Consider the following 12,419-nt stretch of genomic DNA (forward strand, 5'->3'; position numbering starts at 1 on the left):
TATTCTGTCAAAGATTTTAAAGTTTGACCCACCAAAAATGAGGTAGTACTATATTATGGGACGGATGGAGTATCAATTATGTAAGTACTTGTTGATTTTTTTTTTGCTTTTGCTTTGTGTGTTTTTCATTACTGGGATTATGGTGAACTTCTTTAGTTGCTTAGGCGAGAAATAGCATATTTTAGGGCGTCCATGGTAGCCGTAAGATGAATGGCCCATGGGCTTCAGCCTTAATTTTTGAGCTTGATCAGTTTAAGAGTGAAAAAGTGGTAGACAGTAGATTAGTAGAAGCACGCATTCATCTTCCTATGGACATCAATTTCTAGATGTTTTTCTTAAAATGGAACGGCTTGCTGACTTGCAATAGAGGACCTCAGGTTCATTATAATGGTTGTGATAAGACCCCTGAAAGCCCAGTTCATAAGGCAGATAACAAGTTAAGAATTGACGCTCGCTGGAAAATTGGTGGTGGTGTACTAGTGGTGAAATTCATGGCTTGCAGACTTGCAATAAGCTAACCTTTGATTATCTTAGAATAAGTTAACTTTGATATCACTTATACTTTTAACAAGTCAAATGACATAACCTATTGAACAAGTAAATGAGGTTTTTTTTTTAATTTTTCAATTTTTCTTTCTCTTCACTCTATTCCCACCTTCATGTTCCCCCATATTTCTCCTGCCATCCTCTCTTTCAACATCGACAACATCACGGTGGCCCAAATCACAAAGCACTCGTACCCCATTATTATCTTACGCTTTCTCTCTCTCCGTCGCCCGATGGTTTATTTTGGTGGGTGGGTTTCGGTGACTGATTTTCGATTATTTGCAGCGAGTTTGGGGCGTTTTGTTGTTGTTTCATCTGGCCGATTAATTGGGTGTGGTTCAGGGTTGGTTGTGGGTGATTTGTGGTGTTTCGTTCATGGTAGGTTTGTGGTGTTGGTGTTCGTGGCAAATGGGGGTGGCTTTGGGGAGGCAATTGAAATGTTGGTTGGGCTGGTTTCGTGTGGGTTGGGTTGTGGTTATATGGTTTGAGGAGATGTTGCAGTGGAGTTTGGGAGGAGGGAGGAGGTTGAGCCGTGGAGGAGAGATGAGGGTTTATTGGTTTTGGGTTGTGGATGAAAAAGGGTTGGTGGGTGTAATAGGATTTACGATGCGGAAATACAAACAATTTGTACAAAACCTATTCCCAAGAACACCCTAAAATACTATAATGAATTTACAGGAAGGAGTTAAGTTATTATACCTTTGTAGCGTGCCTCCGTTGATGTTAACTCTAGAATCTCAAGTGAAATCCCTCCACAAGTAGTCCACCACCACAATGAAGATTAGACTTTTAGATTTGCTAGAACTTAAAAACAACTAATAGTTTTTGAAATAATACTCTCTTGTAACTTTTAGAGAACAAAAGTTTCTCACCCTCATTTACACTTTTCACGGCTAAGCATATATATGTATTGAATCATCAAAATGATTCTTACCTACCCTCATGATTTGCGTACAATCCTTTTCATCAAAAAGGATACAGTAATACTTTCCTCACTTAAGGGATTTGTGTACAATCCTTTTTCCATAAAGGAGGATACAATAATGCTTTCCTTACTTAAGGGCAATCAATCATCACATGATTGATTTAGTCACTCATTTAATTAATTGATTCCAATCAATCAAAGATTAACATAATCATTTATTCTATAATTGATATTTTACTAAATAAGAAGATATTACAATTATCTCATTTTATTTTAGTAATAGAGTATTTATTTGTATTATCAAATAATATTAGTCTCCACTAGACTAACTAATGTTATTGTAGTTTAGGTGTGACCCTGTAGGTCCAAACAAGTTCAGTAGTAAATATTAAAACATTTATTAATATTACAAGTCAAGATTGGCTTCTAGCAAAGCATCATGACTATCTAAACTATATTGGATATAATTAATAATTTAAAACCTTTTGAGTTATGCACTTGATCGTAGGACATACTCCAACAATCTCCCACTTGTCCTAGAGCAAGTGGTGCTTTATAATTCCTTTGTCCTTTATTGTTATATCTGAACACAAGGTAAGAAATCTTGTCATCCTTATGAAATCCAGAATATTTCTCAGTCTCCAAGTTCAACTGTCAAATGAATGATTGAATCACAATCCATTCGAGCATGGCCATGCATTTTACAGTTTAAACTCTATGAGAGGCCAAAACAACATTCCTATGTAATAGGAGGACAATTCCATCTTATTTACCCTCTATCCTTCACACGACTCATAGCAGCATGTACATTGCCTTTATAGTCTCCTTTTACGGCACGACGTTTGACAATGCCAAAGTGTACTAGTCACCAATGTAAGGAATCAGTGGCAAACTCAAGTCTGAGGAATCAACTCATTTATAATTTTAGAGAAACTTATGACATTCAGCTCTTAAAGATTTCTCTATGTGGGTCAAATCCAATGTGTATTCACCAATTCACATTAATATAATTGATTAGACATCCAATGCCCCTATGATCCATGAAACATGATCATCAATCAAATTAATAACTAATCATTATAGGTCATTAATGTACCTACTTAATGACCTGATTAGGGATTAGGTAATCATTTATTTTAGTTCACTTAATAGGGTTCCATAGTTGAGTCCTCGTACTCAACATCCTATTTAAAACAACTGATTACTTTGGACATTTGTTTTAATACTAAACCGAATTTAAACAAACATATATTTATATAAAAATAAAAATAAACATAAACCTTTTATTTCAATAATGAAATGCGTTCAATATTAAAAAAACTAATAGGTCATTCTCCAATGTTCCTAATTCCCATAGCTGAAATATGAGTCTCATGTTTCTGCTGAGAAAGTGGCTTAGTAAGCGGATCTGCAACATTGCTATCCGTATGAACTTTACATATCCTAACATCTCCTCGATCAACTATTTCACGAATCAGATGAAATCTCCTGAGTACATGTTTGGATTTTTGGTGTGATCTTGGTTCTTTTGCTTGTGCTATAGCTCCAGTATTATCACAATAAACATCCAAAGCACTAGCAATACTCGGAACCACTCTAGTTCAGAAATGAACTTCTTAATCCAGACAGCTTCTTTTGCTGCTTCTGATGCACAATATACTCAGCTTCAGTTGTAGAATCTGCTATGGTGCTCTGTTTGGAACTTTTCCAACTCACCGCTCCTCCATTTAAACAAAATATGAATCCCGACTGCGATCGAAAATCATCCTTATCTGTTTGGAAACTAGCATCAGTATAACCTTTTATACTTAGCTTATCCTCTCCTCCATAAACTAAGAATTTTTCTTTAGTCCTGTTAAGGTACTTTAGAATATTCTTCACAGCAGTCCAATGGTCATCACCTGGATTTGCTTGGTATCTACTGGTCATGCTCAAAGCATAGGAAACATCTGGTCTAGTACATATCATGGCATACATGATGGATCCAATAGCTGACGCATATGGATCTTGCTCATGCGGTCTTTCTCATCAGTTGTCGAAGGACACTGAGTCTTGCTCAGACTTATGCCATGAGACATGGGTAGAAAACCTCTTTTACAACCTTTCATATTGAACCTAGTCAGAACCTTATCAATATAAGTTTCTTGACTTAGTCCAATCATTCTTTTAGATCTATCTCTATAGATCTTAATGCCTAGTATGTATTGAGCCTCACCAAGATCTTTCATTGAGAAACACTTTCCAAGCCATATCTTTACAGACTCTAACATGGAAATGTCATTTCCAATCAGAAGTATGTCATCTACATACAAGACCAAGAAAACAATCTTACTCCCACTAACTTTCTTGTAAACACAAGATTCCTCTTCATTTTGAGAAAACCAAAACCTTTGATTGACTCGTCAAATCGGAGGTTCCAACTCCTTGATGCTTGCTTTAATCCATAAATGACTTTTGAAGCTTGCATACCTTCTTAGGTGCATTAGGATCAATAAAACCCTCTGGTTGTGTCATGTACACTTCTTCTTCCAAAAAACCATTTAGGAAAGCGGTTTTAACATCCATTTGCCATATTTCATAGTCATAATATGAGGCAATTGCTAGAAGTATCCGAATAGATTTCAGCATAGCTACTGGTGAAAAGGTTTCATCATAGTCTATACCATGAATTTGTTTGAAACCTTGTGCCACCAGCCTAGCTTTATGGATATATACATTTCCATCCATGTCAGTTTTCAACTTGAAAACCCATTTGCATCCAATAGGTTTAACCCCATCGGGCAAATCAACCAAGTTCCAAACTTGATTTTCATACATGGAATCCATTTCGGATTTCATGGCTTTTGACCATAAGTCGGAATCTGAACTAGCCATAGCTGCTTTTAGGTAGTAGGCTCATTGTTTTCTAAAAGCAATATTTCTTTATTATCAGACATGAGAAATCCATATCTCTCAGGTGCTGAAATTTTCCAGTAGACCTACGAGGGGCGGGTGCCACAGAGGTAGATTCCTCAACAGGTTGTGGAGTCTTATCAGTTTCCACAATAACTGTGGATGCTCCTGATATTGTGGCTCATTTTCAGCTCGAATTTCCTCGAGGTGAATATTTCTCCCACTTGAATTTCTAGAAAGATGTTCTCTTTCGAGAAAGACACCAGTTCGAGCCACAAACACTTTGTTCTCAGTTTTATTATAGAAGTAATACCCTTTGTTTCCTTTGGATAACCCACAAAGTAACATTTGTCAGATTTAGGTGCAAGTTTGTCAGATTGTAAACGTTTTACATAAACTTCGCATCCCCAAATTTTAAGAAAAGACATAGTTGGAGTTTTTCCAGCCCATAACTCATATGGAGTCTTTTCAACAGCTTTGGTTGGAGTTCTGTTTAAGATTAGTGCGGCAGTTTCCAAGGCATGACCCCAGAATGATATCGGAAGATCGGCCTGACTCATCATTGATCGAACCATATCTAATAGAGTTCGATTTCTCCTTTCGGACACACCATTCCATTGTGGTGTTCCTGGAGGAGTTAGTTGGGAAAGAATTCCACAACTTTTGAGATGGTCATCAAACTCTTGGCTTAAATACTCACCACCTCGATCAGATCTAAGGGCTTTTATTGTCTTGCAAGCTGATTCTGTACTTCCATTTGAAATTCTTTAAACCTTTCAAAAGCTTCAGATTTATGCCTCATAAGGTAGATATACCCATATCTACTGAAGTCATCTGTGAATGTTATGAAGTACTGATAATTGCCTCTAGCATTTGTACTCATTGGTCCACAAACATCAGAATGTATGAGACCTAATAAGTCATTTGCTCTTTCACTTACACCAGTGAATGGAGCTTTTGTCATTTTTCCAAGTAAGCAAGATTCGCATGTATCATATGATTCGAAATCAAATGATTCCAAAAGTCCTTCCTTTTGAAGTTTTTGGATACGTCTCTCATTTATGTGGCCAAGACGACAATGCCAAAGGTAAGTTTTATTTGAATCATTTGATTTGGCCTTTTTAGTATCAATGTTTAAACTTGTTTTTCTAAATCTAGTAAATAGAGCCCATTAAATAAGTGAGCACTACCATAAAACATTCCATCCTTTTGAAAAGAAAGACATTTATTCTTAATCTCAAAAGTAAACCCTTCTGTATCCAAACAGGAAACAGAAATAATGTTTTTAGAAATGGCTGGAACAAAATAACAATTATTCAAACCAAAACAAGCCCAGATGGCATTATTAATCTAAAAGTGCCTACGGCTAAAGCTGCAATCTTTGCTCCGTTGCCAACACGTAGGTCCACTTCCCTTGAGCCAAGCTCCTACTTTTCTTTAGTCCCTGCACATTTGTACAAATGTGAGATCCACATCCGGTATCAAATACCCAAGAATTAGAAATAGTGAGATTTACTTCAATAACATGTATACCTGAGGTAGAAGGAATCTTGCCATTCTTCTTGTCCTCTAGATACTTAGGACAATTCCTCTTCCAATGACCTGGTTTGTGACAATGAAAGCATTCTTGGTCTGGAGTAGCTCCACCTTAGTTTTGACAACCTGTTTGCCCTTACCCTTACTCTGTGGGTATTGCTTTTTATTGCCTTTTTCTTGAAAATCCCTTTTTTTTTTGAACCATAAGAACATTATTCTTAGGTGCAACCTTGATACTTGGTTCAGCAGTCTTGAGCATTCCTAGAAGCTCATTCATAGTCTTCTCCAACTCATTCATGTTAAAGTTTAACACGAATTGGTCATACCCCTTATGAAGGGAGTGGAGAGTGATGTCAATTGGTAGCTCATCACCTAAAGTGACACCTAATCGTTCCAGATTCTCAAAATAACCCATCATTTTGAGAACGTGTGGACCAACAGGTTCACTTTCTTTGAGATGCTCTCAAGGATAGCCTTAACCGTTTCATAACGCTCAATTCTTGCTTGTTTTTGAAACATAGCTCTGAGCTGATGAATGATGTCAAAAGCCTCCATATTTTCAAATTGTTTTTGCAATTCAGAATTCATGGCTAACATCAAACATGTGACATCAAGAGATCTAGCTACTGCTGTATCATATGCTTTTCGAGTCTCAGCAGATGCTCGAAGGGTAGGTTCAGCAGGGAGAGGATTTTCAAGGACATCCAGTTTCATTTCAGACTTAAGAACTATTCTCAAGTTGCGATACCAATCCAAAAAATTGTTGCCATTAAGTTTTTCTTTTTCGAGAATAGAGCGAATACCATTAGATGACATAGTGGAGTTTGAATTAGGAATAACCATCTACAAATGAAAAAGTAAAGTTTTAGGTTTATGATTATAAACAATAACTTCAAATTTTAACCAAGTTAAAACAAGTTAAAGGCTTTTAGTCTAAAAAACGTCCTCAATTAGGCTAAAAGATTCCAAGACCCCAACTCATTTAATCCTAAGCCAGCTTTGGCCGGTCACCTAAGAGATAAATGATTTAGGTAAATAACACTTTATTAGTTATACTCCTATAACTCTTGGTTAATGGGAAACATCGCATGAAAAAACCCATTCCTATACCCCAAAGCCCAAGTCCTAATTGGATACTTTGTTGAATAAAACCTTACATACTTGTAAATATCTTAAATATACTCTAAAATTCTAAGATAAAAAAAATACCTTGCTTTGGCAAGCCTATTACCAATGATCAAAGACATGAATAGAGGTGTTAAGGGTGGGTATCTAATTTATTCAAAAATTAAAAGGAGGACTTAAGTTACTATGTCAGTTCTAAATTTAGTGAACTAATAGTAATTAAAACAAGAGCATAATAACAAAATAAAAGCAATAATTAAATGCATAATTTAAATGATCCTAGTATGGTCCCTACATCTTAATCTAAACTTGAAGATGCTTCCTTGTATCCGCCTTTTGATCTCCATCAAAGCTTGATTCTCAATCATCATACAAGTTATTTGAAATTTAAATAAAATTACAAAAATACAAAACGGCGCGCAGTCCGTATTTAAGATACAAAAATACATAAACGGTACGCAGACCGTATTTTCTATCCTAATTTGGGTCATACTAGTCATCCAACATTCAAGCATAAAATTATTCATTCATTCACTTACTTAGAGTAAGTGACCCAGTTTATATTAGACGATTCTAATAAAAAAAATTAGTTAAACTAATCAATAATTTTAATTAGTTCAAAACTAACAAAATATTTAATAGTGTTAGAAATTATACTTGGACTTTATATTATCATGATAATAAAATTGCAACTTTATCCAAAAAAAATAAATAAATTTGAGAGTTAAAATTAAACTAATAAACTCCCACTAAAAAAATGAATCACCTAACTATTAGGTTCAAAATTTGGATTGAAGAAACTGAGATTAAACATATTTTAAGCCCAAAAACTAAATGTAAGTCATGTTGTCCACACAAGCAAAACAAGCCCAAAATATTTTTTTTTTTTAATAAACATGCTATGACCCAGGCCCAACAGTAGGCCCACAAGAACCACTGCCAGGCCCAGAGGATAGCAAATCAGACTAGCTGTACGGCCCAGCTGTCCAGACCAGACAGAAGTCCAGCCCGGACGCTGGAAGCCAAAACAGCAAAATGCCGTGAGAAGTCTGACAACTAAATACATGCTGCCAACAACTTCACTTTTCCTCCTTCATATATTCTTTTCCTTTTTTTTTTAATATAATACTTTTAAAAAAAAAAAAACATTGTCAACAATTAAAAAATGTGTAATTTCAATTTGAAAAATTAAACAAATTAGACACCTTTGTCTATAAATTTGCGTAATTTAAAAAATAAAATATACACACCTAATAAAAATTGAGCAAGGGATTTGAACTTTTATAAAAAAAAAAATTAATAATCAGAGGAAAAAAAAATTGTTATATGAACTATTCATAATAAATTGAAAAGCGAATATTAAATATCATATATTAATATGATTCGAATTCCAATAAAAAAACAAAATAATACGTTGCAATTTCACAAGTCCAAATTTAATACTAACAAGATTAAATAATATGCATCTACAAAGATCAAAATAGCATAAATAGGGAGGCGACTGATACCACTAATAGGATTTACGATGCGGAAATACAAACAATTTGTACAAAACCTATTCCCAAGAACACCCTAAAATACTATAATGAATTTACAGGAAGGAGTTAAGTTATTATACCTTTGTAGCGTGCCTCGCGTTGATGTTAACTCTAGAATCTCAAGTGAAATCCCTCCACAAGTAGTCCACCACCACAATGAAGATTAGACTTTTAGATTTGCTAGAACCTTAAAAACAACTAATAGTTTTTGAAATAATACTCTCTTGTAACTTTTAGAGAACAAAAGTTTCTCCCCCTCATTACACTTTTCACGGCTAAGCATATATATGTATTGAATCATCAAAATGATTCTTACCTACCCTCATGATTTGCGTACAATCCTTTTCATCAAAAAGGATACAGTAATACTTTCCTCACTTAAGGGATTTGTGTAAAATCCTTTTTCCATAAAGGAGGATACAATAATGCTTTCCTTACTTAAGGGCAATCAATCATCACATGATTGATTTAGTCACTCATTTAATTAATTGATTCCAATCAATCAAAGATTAACATAATCAATTATCCTCTATTATATTGATATTTTACTAAATAAGAAGATATTACAATTATCTCATTTTGTTTTAGTAATAGAGTATTTATTTGTATTATCAAATAATATTAGTCTCCACTAGACTAACTAATCGTTATTGTAGTTTAGGTGTACCTGTAGGTCCAAACAAGTTCAGTAGTAAATATTAAAACATTTATTAATATTACAAGTCAAGATTGGCTTCTAGCAAAGCATCATGACTATCTAAACTATATTGGATATAATTAATAATTTAAAACCTTTTGAGTAATGCACTTGATTGTAGGACATACTCCAACAGGGTGGTGTTAGTGGTGAGGGGAAAGAGAGGATGGGTGAGAGAGTGGGCCAAAGGGGGTTGTGTTGTTGGTTTTGGAAGGAGAGAAAGGAGTGGGTACTCAACAGTGAGGGAACTAAGGAGAGGTGGTGGTGGGGGTGGTAAGGAGAGAGGAAGAGAAAGGGGGAAAATATTCTTTTCTTTGTTTTTCTAAAATGCAACTAAAATAAATATATAACAAATGAGACATCGACATTTGATCTGTTTCTTTTCTTTCTCCCTCCCTTTTACCCGTTAAATAAGTTGGTTCACCGTGAACCAATTATTTAACGGGTAAAAGGGAGGGAGAGAAAGGAGTGGGTACTCAACCGTGAGGGAACTAAGGAGATGTGGTGGTGGGGGTGGTAAGGAGAGAGGAAGAGAAAGGGGGAAAATATTCTTTTCTTTGTTTTTCTAAAATGCAACTAAAATAAATACATAACAAATGAGACATCGACACTTGATCTGTTTCTCCCTCCCTCCCTTTCTCCCTCCCTTTCTCCCTCCCTATTATCTTACCCTTTTACATAACAATATCAGATTAATAACAGGGAGGGGGGTTAGGGCTGGGTTAGGGTTGGGGCTGGGGTGAGGAAGGAGGGAGAAAGAATAAAGTGAACCAATTATTATTTTACACATGTCCCGGCCTTTTACCCGTTAAATAAGTTGCATCCGATTTTTACCCATTCAAATTATTTTCTATTCAAATTTGCTTTATTTAGTAATAATTAAAAGATAGTTTATTCATTGCAAGTGACTAAAAGGTTGTATTTTTAAAAGAAAAAATCTTTTGAAGAAAAGGAAAAATTGTCAAGAAAAAGCCAACTTTTGCGTGATACTCTAAAAACAAGCTAAGTCAAACCTTTGATTATCCTGGAACAAGTCCATATTTAATTCTCTAATAGCCTAATAAGCCTTATATTCTATTTCGACAGGGAGATGGCAGGATTTTTCATACACTAGCCTATAAGGAGACATGCCTAAAGGTGTTTTAAAGGTTGTCCTATAGGCCCAAAGAGAATCATCTATCTTACTAGACCAATCTTTTCTAGAGTTATCAACTGTTTTCTCAAGAATTTGCTTTAACTCCCTATTAGCAAGCTCTACTTGACCATTTGTTTGAGGGTGATAAGCTAAAGCTACTTTATGAGTTACCCCGTATTTTTCGTAAAAGACTGTATATGCTCATATAGGTCATCAACAACATTTTATGAATCATTTCCCTCTATTGGTGTTATTTTGAGTTTATAACATCAGTTGAAGTGGTCCTTCATGGAATACCCCGATACATCTTCACCACCAGCTTCTTTACTCATGTATCTGAGTCCACACTCTTGCATAGCTTGTATGGTTTGTTGCTTTGAATCACTCATTTGACGCTCAGATCTATGAAGGTAATTTGGTGGCTCTGTTGTAAATGGATGGTTGTGTTTTATAACATGGTGCACTATCTCATAGTGTTCTTCGGGGTTCATCCTTGCTCTAATTAATTAGAGCAGGACATTCAGTTCTTGTGATCATAAGTCTTCTTGTCCTCTGTCTCTTTAAGGTGTTCCCTTATCTGAATTGTTGTCTTGTATCATTATATCTGTATTATTCTCTCCCCAAGTTTTTCTTTGTTTTTACTATTCTTTTTCCCTTGAGTAGAGCAATCATATACTTCTGATGCACCACTGATGTCCCTTCTTTTTTTGTTTTTGGATAATCTAACACTGAACCCTACTATAGCAGCATGCTGACAATATAGCTCATGTATATCATCCAAAGTTGGTCTTACATGACCAAGTAAAACTCATCTAATTTCATGTTTATTCAATGATTGTTCAGTTGAACCTGTTATAAAAGATTAAGATATTTTTGTCACTTTTGCAATAATGTCTATTTGTGATATAGTGTATGGGTGTGTGATATAGTGTATTTGTGTACTAGTCCATTTTTGTGTTTCTATATATGCTATAGTGTGTTTCTGTCTGATATAGTGTATCTATTTATGATATATTGTATTTTGTGTACTATTTCGCGTTATTGTGTTACCTAATTTACGCAATATTTTTTTTTTAATATTCAACAGTGTCTTTCTTTGTGATATAGTGTATTTATTTATAATATAGTTAATATATAATGTAGTTAATATATGTATAATATAGTGTGTTTTATTAAACTTACCTAGAATGACAGCTGAATTAGATTCATCAGTTGATAATATAGCATATTGCTCGTCAACTTGATTTTTGAGCTCATCATGAAACAACTCCACATTTCCGACACAAAATTATAGTGATACTACTTTGCTTAATCAAACGAATGAAATTATTGACTTCGATGTTGTTATCTTCAAAACTTGGTGTATTACTGGGATATATTACTATTGGATCTTGATGCTCATTTTGGATTGAATTGTGATGATGTTCATCGTCGAGTGATTCAATGTTTCGATTTTAGTCGTCTATATTACATGCTACAATACTCTGATTGAGATCTATTTGCTCAATTAAACTCAAATTTTATATGAATTTCTCGTAGTTTTTCAATTGAACAAGAAATTGTTGAACAATCAATTCCGAATCAATATAGTGTTACAATTATTAAATCAAATAAGAATAATAATTTGATTGTGAAAAAGTCCCTTGCTCATACGCCGCTCCCTTCCCCCTCTCTCTTTTTCTCTCTAAACCCTAGCCTCCCTTACCCTTTCTTCATCAGTTAGGGGGCCGCCATTGATGTTTTCATCCATGTAAGCCCCTATCCCTCTTTTATTTTCCGTTTTTATTTTTGTTGAATAAATTAGTATCTCTTTATGGGATTTTTTTAGTACTCTCTGCTGTGGAGATCTTCTTCTCCCCTATTGGAGTTGTGAGTATGATTTTTTTGTTTTTAGGTATGAGAAATTTTTCTCATTGGTTGAAGTTCGAGACTCAACATGAAGGTATTGGAATCTCGGATGCGGTAAACATGGCTCGATCAAGATTGTTCCTCCCAAACTATGTCAGAATGATAGACTTCCTCATC

This window comes from Beta vulgaris, chromosome 7, assembly GCF_026745355.1.
Source record: "Beta vulgaris subsp. vulgaris cultivar EL10 chromosome 7, EL10.2, whole genome shotgun sequence".
Lineage (NCBI taxonomy): Eukaryota > Viridiplantae > Streptophyta > Magnoliopsida > Caryophyllales > Amaranthaceae > Beta > Beta vulgaris.